Raw genomic sequence first — 15,039 nt, 5'->3', positions numbered from 1 at the left:
TAAGGGCTCTGTTGCAGTGAAGATTTGTTTTATGTTCTTCCTTCCCAAATTACATCCAGGATGTGGGCATGCATCAGCCTTAGGTTTGTAGCCACAGGGATAATGGAGAAGCAAGATTTCAGTAGAACCCTAGGGAGTCAGATAGCTATAGAGAAACTCTACTTTCCAATGTTGAGAAAACAAACAAACAAGCCCCTTGCCCTTTAGGAACCTGATAACAGAAGGGCCCAGAGTCTATATTCCAGGCTCCAAGGAGTGAGCCTCCTTAAAGTGTAATCCTTACCAGGTATTTTCCCCAGTCAGTAGTTCTAGGATAAAGTGTTGCCATTTTTGAGGCTGCTAGTCCAGAGCAGGAGGGGTTTAGGATTATCTGTGATCAGTCGTCTGGGTGAGCAGGGTTCTCTGGTCCCTAGGCTGGCTGGCAAGATGAGCATGAGTTATCAGGAGCCTTGGTCTGCAGCAGCCAGGGGGTGTCATGGTCTGAGCTAAAGCACTGAAGCAGAGGAGTTCTGTTTAGGGCTGTAGCAGCCAGAGGGCTGAGGTAGTGCTGGTTCATACAGCTTCCCAAGGGCCATTGGCATCTTCTGGTTGGGAATGCTTGGGCCTACTCCTCAGCTCAGGCTGATTTAAAAAAAAAAATCAGCTTTATGGAAGCATAATTACATAAATTTACCAAATTTAGTATACAATTCAATGAGCTTAAAAACTGTACACAGTAATGTAACCACTGCATAATAGAGAATATTTTCATCACTCCAAACACTGCTCGTACACCTTTGCTGTCCATCTCCTCCTCCACTCCCCTGCCCCCTGGTAACTACTGATCTGCTTCCTAGAACTAGAGTTTTTTCTTCTCTAGAATTTCATAGAAGTGGAATCATAGAATGTGCAGTCTTCCGAGTCTGGCATTCTTTCACTCACATATAATGCTTTTGAGATTTATCCATGTTGTTTTATCAATTGTCCATCCCTTTATATTGCTGCTAAGTGATATTTTATTGCATGGATATACTACAATTTGTTTATCCATTCAGCAGTTGTTGGACATTTGGGTGATTTCTAGTTTTTGATTGTTATAAGTAGAGCTTCTGTGAATATTCTTATGCAAATCTTTCTGTGGACATACATTTTCATTTCTCTTTGGGTAAATGCCTAGGAGTAGACTTGCTGGGTCAGCCTGAAATTTAAGCACCCTAATCTCCATCAGGATGCTTCAGTCTCTGTATTCTGTGGGGGGTAGCTTTTTCTCTAGGTGGGTAGATTCCAGAGAGTTCACAAGACTCAGGATTAAACTTTTACCTCTACCATAGCATTGCATAGCATTCCAGAAGTTGGTTATAAATACGTTGTTACCAAGACATACAAGGTAGAAAATTAACAAAAGTTCTCCCACAAAGAAGTGACAGTATTACTTCCACAGAAGGAATGTGGATGAGTGCAGTGAAGTCTCTGTGACTGTTTTTGGGGAGGAATCTGTCTCATAGTCTGCTTGAAACTGCAGGGGATGTCCAGACTGTGAAGGGAAGCAGCAAGCATGTGTTCTTCTCTCTAGGCATTAGGTGAGTTAATGAACCTAGTGTAAGTAAGCATAGTCCATCCCTGATCAATGCTGCCCCTTCCATGAAGCTTCCTCAGGTAACCTTCACCTCATCTCAGCACTATATGCTCTGATGGTGTCATCTCCCGCCAGAGCTTGCTAATGCCCTGAGCAGACACTGTTTACTTTTTTTCTCTCTTCTCACTAATGCCTATACTAGGACTTGGCATGCAGTAGCTTCTCAACACATATTTTGTTTTAGTAAAATGAAGAGAGGAGGTAAAGGAGAAAATGGTTGGAGAATTTTCTTAATCTCAATTCCTGTTAAATCGAGAAGTTCTCCTGTCCATTTAGAATAGTGATTGTCCATTGACATATTGGACATCACCCCTAAATGCAGCTCTGTATTGTCCAAGCCTGAACACCTCAACTCCTTCAAACCTGATCACTTGCCTTAGTTTCTCATCTCTGTGAAGGGAGCCGTGTTTACCTGCCGGCACGGTTAGAGCACTTCACATTAGTTTTCATTTTCTCCTCTTTATCACTGACCTACAGCCAGGCACCACATCCTGTTAAGTCTGCTTTCATCATGTTAAAAAAAAATCTGGTCTGTTTTGCCTTTACTGTCATTATTGTCCTAATTCAGGCCCTTGCTATTCCCTCCCCACTGATTTTTCTTGTTCTAATCTCTCCCCTATTTTTGCAATGCAGCTCAGAGCTGTTTTAAAACGCTGATCTCCACCTGGTGTTTCCCTGCTGTCAGACCCCCTCTCCTGTTCCCTATAAGATAAAGGTTATGATAAAGATAAATACTGGGGTGAGTAATCAGAGGTGAGCAGAAGACAGAGGAAAAGAGACCTAGAGGGAGGGAGGCAGTTATAGGTAAGAGGAAATTATGTAGCAGAAAATGAATGCTCAGGAGCCAGTAGAAAATGAGAATGCAGGAGGGGAAAGACATGTCTGATGGAGATTCAAATGCCAACTAAGAACGATTCTTTCATTGGCTAATGAGGGAGTCTAGCTCTCCTCAACTCTGGCAAACTTTCTGAAAATCGCTCAGCTTTGTTTTTAGTGATAAGTACGGTAGTCCTGCCTTATCTGCGGTTTCGCCTTCTGCGGGTTCAGTTACCTGCGGTGAACCTCAGTCCGGAAGCAGATGCTCCTCCTTCTGATGTAAGGTCAAGTCAGCAGTAACTCAAGGCTACATCACATGCCTACGTCAATCCCCTCACTGCGGCTCATCACATAGGCATTTTATCATCACACATCATCACGAGGAGTGAGTGCAGGATAGTAAGGTATTTTGAGACAGAGACCACATTCACGTAACATTTATTACAGTATTTGTTATAATTTTCTATTTTATTATGTTATTGTTGTTAAGCTCTGTGCCAAATTTAGAAGTTAAACTTCATCATGGGTATGTATGCATAGGAAAAAATAGATATAAGGTGCGATGTTATCCGTGGTTTCGGGCATCCACCGGGAATCTTGGAATGTGTCCCCTGTGGATAAGGAGGGGACTACTGTAATGGCAGCAATGACGTAAACGTTAGGTTGTTTAGGTTGACTAACTTATCTCTGACATATCCTCCCTGCCTTGCTCCATATCATACTAAAGAAGAGTGTTAAATAATGCTAAGCAAATTACTTGCAATGGAAATTAGCTCTAAAAAGAAGAGGGTTTATTGCAATTTCTGTTATTCTGCTTGCAGATCAAACATCCTGGGTGTCTTGAGAGTAGGCTAATATTCTCACAGTGGCTGACAGACAGTCTTCAGTGCTAACACCCAGCATAACCCCTTACATCTCATTATTCATACTCAGCACTTTAATGAAAGAAAAGCAGTTAGCACATAAAGAATCCCTCTGATTTGGCCCAAGAACCATGGATGAGGTGTGGTAATTTTCAGCTCTAAAAAAGTGTATATGTGATTGATGAAGCATTAACACATTTCAAAACCCTACTGTATAATTTAGCCATAAACTGTTAAGTACTGAATTAACCACACATAGGCTTCTTAAAACTGCCAATAATACAAATACTTTATTGAGTTTCAATATGTGAAAATGGCAGAGTAGGGGTATTATGCACATTAATTCTACCCTCTTCCTAAAGTGGCACGTTTTGGCTCCTCCAAGCCCAGAATCATGCCAGTGTAGGGGGGACCCTGTCCTGACATTAGCCTGAATAGCCCTTTCCTGGCCTCACTTTATGATGCTTCCAGGGTACTTCTCTCCAGCAAACAGGCAAACACAGAAGGAGGGTTGTGCTCAAAGTGACCTGACAGTAGGGCTGATGACCTGAAACTAGGGAGTTGGTGCACCTGTAGGACAGACTCTCTACTGAGAACAGATTTTCCAGTATTGACTCTTGGGGCTGCCCCATCTCCTGTGCTCCTCAGTGATTTCCTAGGCCTTCTTCTGAGGTTTTGCCTAGTAAATGTAATATTTTAAAAATGTTAATCTATTCCAGAAGTCTTCTGAGGGAATTGTGTGGAAAAGAAAAGTGTTTCAGATTTTTTTTTTTGGTTGATAATCTCCAAATCCATTTTGATAAAGCCTTGATGAGTGAAATTGGTTTTTTATACATGCATTTTTCCTATGGCAGTTATTTTCATGGATTCAAAGAACAATTTCAGTTTCATATAAAGTGTTATTTCAAATATAATGCAGTACTGTGCAGGCCAGTGGGAAACGTTGAGATGAAAGTTTTAGTTTGTAAGGTGTATAGCTCACTTTTTCTTTGTGTGTGGGGGGGGAAGGGGGAGGGTTTCTTAATATCTACACTATTAGCATTTTGGGCCAAATAATTCTTTGTTGTGGGGGTCTGCTCTGTGTGTTGTAGAATATTTAGCAGCATCCCTGGCCTCTCCCCCACACCCTATAACTGTAACTGTCAAAAAAAACAAAAAAACAAAAAAAACCTCTAGACATTGCAAAATGTCTGGGACAGAAGTCACCCCAGACTGAGAATCACTGGTGTGGAATAATGGAAGGAACACAGTGTGGGTGTTGCCACACGCCTTAGTTCTGGTTTTATTTCTGCCACAAATAAGCTGAATGACCCTGGCCCACTCAATCCTTCGACTATAGAATGGGGAACTTTGTCTGGGAAAACTCAAAGTTCATTTCCAGCCTTAAAATTCCATTATTAAAAAAAAAAAATACTCGGGGATCATCATCAGACTGATGGTACACACATTGTATGCTGTTAGATAGTAACAAGACACAGTGGGAGCCCTTTCATTACTTGACAGAGTAGCAGTGTTGGTAAGTGTTTTGTTTTTTTAACATTATGTGTTCAGATACAGTTAGGAACTCTTCTATTGAAAAAGTAAAATAAACTCCTTTTTTTGTGGCACTTCTTTTTTTTTTTTTTTAAGATTTTATTCATTCATTTGACAGAGAGAGAGGGAGACACAGTAAGAAAGGGAACACAAGCAGGGGGAGTGGGAGAGCGGGAAGCAGGCTTCCCGTGGAGCAGGGAGCCCGATGCGGGGCTCGATCCCAGGACCTTGGGATCATGACCTGAGCCCAAGGCAGATGCTTAACGACTGAGCCACCCAGGCGCCCCTGTGGCACTTCTTAAACCTTTATTGTGCTAGTGTACTCTGGGAATTTTTAAGAAGTTTAAATATTTGTAATATTCCCCAAACTTTTTGAGAAACAGTAGGATAGAGGCATAAGATTCACTGGGTAGCTTATATTTGGTGTTTTTTAATATTCATTTTTAAAAACTATTCATTCATTAATACAACACGAATTTATTGAGTACCCAGTATGTGTCAGGCTTGAGAGTTACAGCGATGGTGTCAGATGGGCAGCATAGCCCTGTAGTCAGAAACATAGCCAGTAGCATTCAAATCCTACCTCTCACATTCTCTTGGTAGGTCATTTTGCCTCTCTGACCCTCAATATATATTGACCTTTACTGGAGAGGGGAGAGCTTATGCAAAAGCAAGGAGTTGAGAAATAGGAGGGGCTCATCAGAGGGACGGAGCACAGCCTTGACATACTGTGTGCAAGGCTGGGGCTTTGTCCTATTGGCAGTAGGAAGTCCCTGAAGGGTTTTAGCAGGAACTTTGCGTTTTGGTACACTTTGGGCACTATTAGAAGACTGAAGGCAAAGACTGAAATTCAGCTAGGAGACAGGAGGATGTGAACTGGGACAGCTGACATAGTGTCGGGAAAGAGGAGAAGGATTCAGGAAATATTTAGGAAATAAAATTGGCAGAAATTGTTAAAGTTTGAATGCAGGGGAGAAAAAGTGCAGTTTGGGTGGAATTCATTTATTCATGCTACAAGAATTTATTGAGCTCTTACTATGTGCTGGCTGTATCACATTCCTTTCATAGCACTTGGGGCAGAAGAGATAAGCAAGTAAACAGGTAACCACAAGTGTTCTAATATGGCAGCTACACGGTATAATAGGGGCTCATTTCAGGGGCAAACATCCTGGTCAGGGAAGCCAAGGAAGCCTTTCTGGAGAGATCCAATTGATTCCGCAACACGAGGAGTTAACCACGAGGAGTTAACCAAGCTAAAGGTTACGTGGGTGGGGTTGGGTTGGGGATGCTCTAAGCAGAGGGAATAGTATGTGTGAAAGCCCAAAGAGTAGTGTTATTCTTTTTTTAAAGGAATGTGATGTGACCACCTATAATTTCTAAATCTGTCTGATAATGAACCCTGTGTTCATGGAGTTATGCTGTAAAATAACCTAAAGAAAAATGCATGGCCTCTTCCACATATGTATGTTTTTAAAAATAAATTATTGAAAATCTCAGCCATTCTTTTGGAAACAGCTTTAACGTTGATGCTGTCAAGACCTTGTCGAAGGAATAAACAAAACCTGATTGACCTGGTGAACAAAATCATGCTGTACAGAATTGACTAGTTAGAGGCTATATAGCAAATGCAGTTTTGTCTTGCATCTGAATATGTAGTCTGATGATTTGTAAAACCTCCTTAATGGGTACAGCAAGTTATGTTGCCTGGGTGGGAGCCTTTTTACTAACAAGCAGCTGTTTAAACTTTCATAAGCAAAGTAATTATTAAATCTTTCATGAACCTATTGGTTGGAACATTTGTTCACATCTTAACCTTGAGTTGGAAAGTTTTGGGGGGTGGGGTTAAAGAGTTTGAAGCTGGCAAATTTCATTCTTTTTTTTCTTTCTTATTATAAACTTTTTATGGCTTAGAACCAGCCAACCTAAATCATGGAAGGAAAAATACATGTGTGGCAAGCATAAGGCATTTCATTGTTTATTTTTCAAATTTCTGAAATGTGCTCATAGCTATGCATGCCTCTGGGCTCATAAAGACAGCAAATGGAAATAGCTCCAGCCAGACAGGCTGTTTTAGATAGATAGCCACCCAGGTAGACACGGCGCTCCTTGGAGAGTACTCTTTCCTGGACTCAATAAGTCATCCTAGTGGCCAAAATGGGACTTGCAAGCAAGAGGATGCTGTCTTTCATAGATTTGAGCACCTTTCTTTTATTAATGATGGAGTTATTTAGTAATAATCATAAGATGAATAACAATCCACATTTATGGAGTGTTTACCATGTGACAGGCAGTATTCTTGATGCTTCTCATGCATTTTCTCCTTTAATTTTCACTATGACCTTGTCAAGTAAGCCATGCTGTTATCCCCATGTTACAGGTGAAGAAACTGAGGCTTAGATCATAAAGTTCACAAAGCTTCTGCATGGAAGAGCTAGGAGTAAACACAAGTTTATTCTGTCCTGGAAACTGTACTCTAACCATTAGTTATCCTGGACTTCTTAGTCTTTTTCTAGCCTAGTTTGTGAGATCCTGCTCTCTAAAGAGTTTCCTGTTTTAGCCTAAACAGAAAGAAAACCAGCACAGCTGTCAGCACTATAATCAGCAGCAACAAATGCTTGTTGAATACCTAGCCCATGTAGAACTCTATGTGACAAACTCAGGAAGTATTCTGAGGCAAAGAGAAGAGATGGTAAAGGGCCCCTTGCATGGTGGTTAAGTGAAGCAGGCAGTGAATTCTGCAACTCGGACTCCACAGTACTGACGCACGGCCTGTGGCGCTCCGTCCTGGCTGACCCAGTACGATCGTACCCTGCAGTCCTTTACAGTTTGCAGTGTACTCTCCCCTGTGGTATCTCATTTAATTCTGACAACAGGGCTAATTATTACCGTTTCACCTGAAAGAGGAAGAAGCTGAGATTCAAGTAAATTACTCAAGCCAGACACTCATCTAATAAGTGGGAGTTAAGATTCAAAGTCTGATTCCTCTATAACTTGCTGTAGTCACTGCCCAGAGCCCTGCAGTTTAATATAGCATAGAACAAATGCTTTAAGGATGCTCTAAAACACAACCTGAAGAATGAAATTATTTGGATAAATAATTACCATATAATTCAGTAAGAGCAGTCTCGGAGTTTTTTAAATTGTCCATAAATTCTTTAATCTCCTTTTAAAAGATGGAGCCAGATTACCTTCCCCCATGTGTAGGCTGTACTTAGTGATTTGCTTCTAATGAATGGAATGTGGCAGAAGTGATGGTGGGTGACGTCTGGGATTAGAACATAAAAAGCATGTGGCTTTCTCCTTGCTCTTTCTCATGGATCACTCACTCTGGGAGAAGCCAGCTGCCATGTTGTGAGGATACTCAAGCAGCCCTGTGGAGAGGTCCATGTGGTGAGACGCTGGGGGCCTTCTCTTATCCACCAGTACAAATTAGCCAGTAAGTAGATCCAACAGCTCCAGTTGAGCCTTCAGATGACTACAGCCCTGGCCACCATCTTGACCACACCTCATAAGAGACCCTGAGCCAGACCCACCTAGCTTCTCTGCTCCCAAATTCTTAACCCACAAAAACTATGTGAGGTAATAAGTATTTATTATTTTAAGCTACTAGGTTTTGGGGTGAAATAATACAGTAATCAAAGAGCACAAGATACACAGAAAGGAATACTATGTCTGAGTTGTCAGGAAAGCTGGCTACTGAAAGGTGAGAGAGATGAGCAGGAATTTAATAGATGGACAAGGAATTTATTGGGAGGTGTTCTGGGCAAAGAGAAAAGTGTATGCAAAAAATGTGCCACAGCAAGGCATATTTTAGGAACTGCAAATGAAAGAGAAGACAGACTCACAACTCAGAAATCATAGCATTTGGGATATAAGGCTCTCACTAAGAACTTACTATATTATATGATAATGTAGCAACTAATGTTCCCAAAAGTGATGAGTCTGCAAGGAATTAAGATGCATAGGGTGATTTAGGAAGACAGGAAAGCAATCAAAACATTGAAATATTTACTTCAAAATTAAAACAAAAAATGTACTGTATAAATCCTTCGTGAAAGGGGAGTCCAGGTTATCCAAAATAGCCACCTCCCTATGTTGTTACTGCACTAAACTGTCTGGGTCTGTGTTTTGAAAACTTTAAGCTTAAAAGAAGGGCCAAGAAATAGCTAATGAAGAACACCTGGATTTTCCCCAGGATTTTTCACTCTACCAGTTCTGCTGCAACAATCAGGTAGAAATTAACATTTTATAACCAATTATGTGTTTTGCTTGGCATCCTGCTAACCAACTGAATTTTTAAAAAAGAGAATTGCCCAAATTTACTTGTTATTCTGTGCCATATCTCATTCATGGACTATTTATTGAGTGCTACCCATGTGTCACCCACTGTGACAGGCCCTTAAACAGAACCTTTATATTTAGGTTGCAGAAATCTCTTTGCGTCCCAGTTCCAACTCCACTGTTTTCTAGATTTAGCAGCAGCTCCTGGTAGAAAGACTACATTTATTGTTTAAGTTAGATTTTCATATAAAATTAGTATCTACATATTTGAAAAACAGAGAAAAATAAAAAGAATTTTTACTCAGGAACAAATTACCTCAGACAATTGTTATTAACATCTTGCTGCATTTCCTTCCCTGTGTTTTCTTCTTTTTTTTTTTTTTTTTTTTTTTTAAAGATTTTATTTATTTTTTTGACAGAGACACAGCGAGAGCAGGAACACAAGCAGGGGGAGTGGGAGAGGGAGGAGCAGGCTTCCCGCAGAGCAGGGAGCCCGATGTGGGACTCGATCCCAGGACCCTGGGATCATGACCTGGGCCGAAGGCAGACGCTTAACGACTGAGCCACCCAGGCGCCCCCTGTGTTTTCTTCTATGAATGTTTTTATATCGCTATATTTTATAGATAGTGTCAGATCTGATTTTTGTTTAACATCAGGCAAAATATCCCTTGGAATAGAAATTTTAGGATCTGTAAGTTATTCTGACAAATAGATATTCTGTAATTTACTTAACCTGTTTTTAGATGTTTTGATTATACATGAATCTTTCAGTAAAATGATGTTACATCTAAATAAATATTGTGGCTAGGGAATTTTGAAGTTGTCTTTTGAACTGTTTATGGGTTTTGCTAAAACAGAGTAATTTTAAATAATAATCAATGGGAAGCTTAGTAAGAGGTTAACATGGTTTCTCTCCGTGCCAAAAGAACTGCCCTTGGAACATTCTAAGAACACTGTGTGGCCATGTGCCGAATGTGCCGTCACAGTAATGCTGTTAGTTAAATTAAACATGAATGATTGGATGAAGAACATTATTATTCTGTGCACATTCTTGACTCTTAATTTAAGGTTAAACTAACTTAGTTTAATGTCATGTGAATTTTTAGCAGCAATTATGGCCAGTTAATGCATGTTCTTCCTTAGTCATGCCTCATCTCTTTGCAAAATTACAATATTTCATTCCAAATTTATTCTGACCAGAACTTTCTCCCATTTTCCCTCAGTGTTTATATCAGAGGCCCTTTGAGTTTATACTGTAAACTACCATTTGTATATTTTTATAATAAGCCTCTAAGAAGTAGGCCTGGATATGAGTGCATAGGACTCAATGCAGATCAGAGAACTGGACCTCATTCCTTCTTTATCTGTCAGGGGATGTTGTGTGGATGATAGAGATACCATCTTAACATCTCTGTTCCAGTCTTTCTTCTCTCCTGTCTGGTATATCACCACCCAACCAATATCAAGGATGCCTCAGTACAGAAATATGCCTCTGTCAACCTTCTATTTAAAATAGGCAGTGGCTCCCCACTTACTGTCAATAAACAAACAAACAAACAAAGCCTTGCATCTACAAGATGGTACACTGGTCATGCCTTTCCCCAGAGATAATCCATGTCCTCCAAGCCTGGAAGATTCTCTGTTCCATATGTTTTGTGTCACGTCTTGGTTTCTTTGCCTTCTCCATACTGATTCCCATTTCTGTATCTACCCGTTGAAATCTGGCCTACTCTTTCTTTATTCATTTATTCACTTTAATTGAATGATTCAATAACATTAATTCATTTAATAGAAATTTACTGAGCTATAGTTGCATGTCAGACACTGTTCGAGGGCAAGCTCAGATGCCACCTCCCCTAAGAAGCCTTTCCTAATCACCTCAGCCATATGCATGGCTTCTCTCTTTAGAACTCCCATTGGTCTTTTTTATACTAATGTTTTGTCACTAATCTATATCTCATTTCTGTGTATATAGTAGGCACTCAAAAAATGTTTTTTGCATTAAATAAAAATGAATAGATGAATGAATTAATGATTAAAAGAAAATGTTTACCTTCTCTACCAGTGGAAGCTAATGACTAAAAAAAATGATGAAACTGGTCTAAAAATTTAATATTGTTGTGGGTTTCCAGTCTGTGAAACACCCTTCATGTGGTTTCCAACAGAGAAGGAAATGAATGCTTTTTTCTCAGTGTTCTACCACATTCTACACTATCTGATATTAAAGGCAGTATTATACTTTGTCATTGCTTTTTATTATAAGACAGTGTTTTAACGACATTACTGAAAAGGAAGATTCCACTTCCAGAGTACCAATAACCTATTTTAGCATTCAAAAGGCAAATATATTAACCGGAGTAGTGAGAAAAGCAGCAGATTAAGTAATTTTGAAAAACCATTTATTTTGAGCAATAAGAATCCTATAGGAACCTTGATTAGTTTCCAGTAGAAGTGAGCCATCAAAATAATTATCATAACTATGAGCTTGCGTTTACCATGTGTCAGGGATTTTACCATCCAGTTTGTCATTTAATCCCCTGAACAACTCTATGAATCAGGTGCTTTTATTTTCCACATTATACAGATGGGGAAGCAAAAGTTTAAAGAGTTAGGCATGCCCTAAACTTGTCCATGCCCACTGGACAAAGAGGGTGGTTGGTGGGCAGAGTAAATCCGTGAGTTCAAGCTCTGCACTCTTGTTCAACCTCTGTGCTCTTCTTTATCTACTCATGAGGTTGGGAATGTGTGTGGGCCGTGACAGCGACTATACATTGAAGATCCTCTCAGTTACCTTGAATGATTTCTATTTACATAATTGTTCCTGTACTAGCCCTATGGATGGTGAATAAGACTTTTTTTTTTTTAATAAGACTTTTTTGCTTTGTTTTGTTTTTAGGAAACTATTGAAACCCCAGAAAGGGGGAACCTCAAAAAAAATTGTGCCATTTTGAGGCTGTGCACCATTCTGAAGCAGAGTAGGTTTGACTCTCCTTCTGGAGATGATTGAGCATTCTTTTAAAACCTGGAGTTACTTTGAATTCTTTTTTCTTATATTTAGGGCAGAGAAGCAAGGGAAAGGTAAGGGGCCTCTAATGAAGACATCAGAGCTTGAGAAAGGTGTTTTTGTCTGCCCAGGATTCCTTCCTTTGAGAATGGCCCCTCTCCCAACATTTGGGCTTGTGGTGGACTGCCAGCTCCCACTACTAAGAACTAGAATCTTGAGGAGGAACACCACAGGGACAGAGCAGGTGGGGGATGAGTCACTCATGTTGTTGCTCTGCACAGCTGAGGATCTCTGAGCCTCAGGTTTACCTTCTGAAAAATGGGGTTTGTATGCCTCACGGATGTGTTTTAGGATTCAGTGAGATGTCCATGAAAGCTTTGGCACAGAGTAGTTATCCAGTGAATGATGGTTACTGTGCTTTGAGATTCTGGAGACAGTTCTTTTTTCCCCTAAAGAAGGAAAAGAAAAAGTAGACTCTTTCTACTGAGGAGGCATAAGATGCAGAATTATTGATGGTACTTGAGAAGAACACTCAACCATTCAAATGATGAATTAGCAAAAGATAATCAGGGTGATTGTGAACTGTGGAATGATGCACTGCTACTTTAGCATAACACTGTTGTTAAAACTCACAATACTTCATTCTTAAAAAAAATCAATGGTATGAAGGAAACTCAAGCCTCTTGGAGGTGAGGGGTTTGGAGGGGGATGTGTAGGGAGTAAGAAGGATATTAGTCTTTAAAAGGATAGCCATCCAGTCATCCAGTGGCCAAATCCCTCTTTTAATGAATAGAGTTATGGCGATGGTTCAGCATATTAATAAATGTTCCACTATGGGTGGTGAGAACTTCAAATGTGAAACAGTGTTTATTGGATTTGATAATAAGAATATAGAGAATTATAAATGAGATGTCCAGGAGGCATCTGTGTTAAGGAAACTTAGGATCAAGACTTTGTATATTGTAGTTGATGAAAAGTTGTGGGCAGAATTAGGGTGCTGCGGTGGAAAAAAAAAAAGGATCCTGCTGGCTGGTGGAACACTGATGTGAAGTTATGGGGGAGTTTTGATCAAGCATATATCTTTGATCTTCAGTAAGGGGTCTGGAGAGAGTATTAGAAACTGTAGGTACAGCTACATACCTACTTAAAATTGACTTTTTGTTATGTTATTTCAAGTTTGAACAATTACCAATTTATCAGAAGTTGTACAAAAAGTAGGTTGGAATTTGGAATGCATTTCTACATGGACATGAGACTGAAAATGCGTGTTTATCTTATAGCATTGGGTATACTAGAATAAGGTGTGAGGATAAGAGAAGGTTGGTGTGAGGGTCTTAGGGTGATGGAGGAAAAGACTAGAGACTTTGGGCCAATACTTGGCAACAAAACAAAACAAAAACTTAACAATAGATAATGTTGTCTTTGATGATGGCCCCTCTTTTTTGTCCTTTTCCAGTTCCTGGTACTTTTTCTTCCTGCTAGAACCTTCTTGTTTCAAAACAACCTGATGAGGTTGGTATTATCCCAATGATATAATTGAGAAAGATGACACTCAGAGAGACTTATGTAACTTATTCATGTCCATATAGTAAGTAAACAGGAAAAGTCAGTTTCATAATCAAATATACCTGGCTCTAAAACTCATGAATTCTGACATTTTTGTCTTGTGAAGTCTGAGTTAATAGTGCCACCATTAACAAAGTAAAGGAATATACAAGGAATATGGGTTGGAGTGGGGTATAGGCAAAGGAAAGTTGAATTGAGTTTTAGATATGTTGATTTTGAGCTGCCTTCACAAGAGAAATTCTGGTTTGTTGCCCAGAGGAGGATATGGGTACAGCTGGAGTGTTTCATTTGCTGCCGAATAGTGGAGGAGAAATAGGTGGCTACATAGATATCTAGATAGGTAGGTAAGAAGGTAGCTATGTATGTAGATAGATAGATGATAGATAGATGATAGGTAGACAGATAGATGATAGATAAGTTTGTTGGTGAGTTGGGTGTTTGGAAGTTGGAAATGTCTGTAGTCACTAGTCAGTATTCCTATTGCTTAGCAACTTTATTTCCTCATGAAGCTACGGCAAATAGAACTTTCATATTTATTTTTTTGGCCTAAGGGCTGATAGTGCTGCCTATGAATGATGCATAAGTGACAATTTTGTATTATGAGCATTACTCTGACTCTTGGAATCATTGAATCTCAAGGTTGGAAGGGAACTTAATATTCTTTCTTGGATTTGCTCTATATTCAGACTTTGCTTTACACCTGCATGAAGTCCTTACTGACACATCTCAGTCCTTTAGGTAGCACTCCCTCTATGAAAGATCTCACTTCTGAGGTGAAATCTTCCTACCTGTAAGTAGATATACCACAGTTGTTCCTAGATTCAACCATAGCAGACAAATCCCATTAATTCTTCCACATGAGAGCTCATTGCACATTTGGAAACAGCCTTTACATATCTCCTAATTTTCTCCTTACTGAGCTGAGTGTCTCCTCCCATCTCTTCAGTGGTTCCTTGTGGAGAAGGACTCATTGGCCCAGGCTCTGGAAATGCACTCAGCAGATGGCCTCCACTGTCATCTCCTTCAGGGACTGTTTCACTGGCAGAGAGCTGCTCCTACAAGGTCACACCCTGTCCTGGTGTGGTCCACATCCAATGACTGATTCATAGGGGGTATAAAAAGCCCAGTTATTTTAGTCTAATATGTGACAACTGACAAGCCATTTTAGTTCAAAGCTGCCTGCTTTTTTCTGTGTTCTACCACATTCTACACTATCTGATATTAAAGGCAGTATTATACTTTGTCATTGCTTTAGTCATGCTTCACTTGGCATTGCTCAACATCCTTCCTAATCTCCCTTTCCTTCTTTCTAACCCTTGCTGCTCTGGGTTTACTCCCCTCCCTCACTGGAAAATCATGAA

General features: G+C 39.9%; 1 protein-coding gene across 4 annotated transcripts in view; it reads left to right on the top strand.

Moving 5' to 3' along the window:
* Positions 1–15,039, top strand: part of CPQ (carboxypeptidase Q) — a 458,753-nt gene that overhangs the window by 211,094 nt on the left and 232,620 nt on the right. The gene's annotated exons all lie outside the window — the stretch shown is intronic.

The sequence above is a fragment of the Mirounga angustirostris genome, unplaced genomic scaffold (genome assembly GCF_029215605.1).
Source record: "Mirounga angustirostris isolate CCGP_5_RB_7025 unplaced genomic scaffold, mMirAng1.0.hap1 SCAF_4, whole genome shotgun sequence".
Taxonomy (NCBI): domain Eukaryota; kingdom Metazoa; phylum Chordata; class Mammalia; order Carnivora; family Phocidae; genus Mirounga; species Mirounga angustirostris.
Note: the sequence above shows the minus strand (reverse complement) of the source record. Positions and strands in the feature narration are given on the sequence as shown.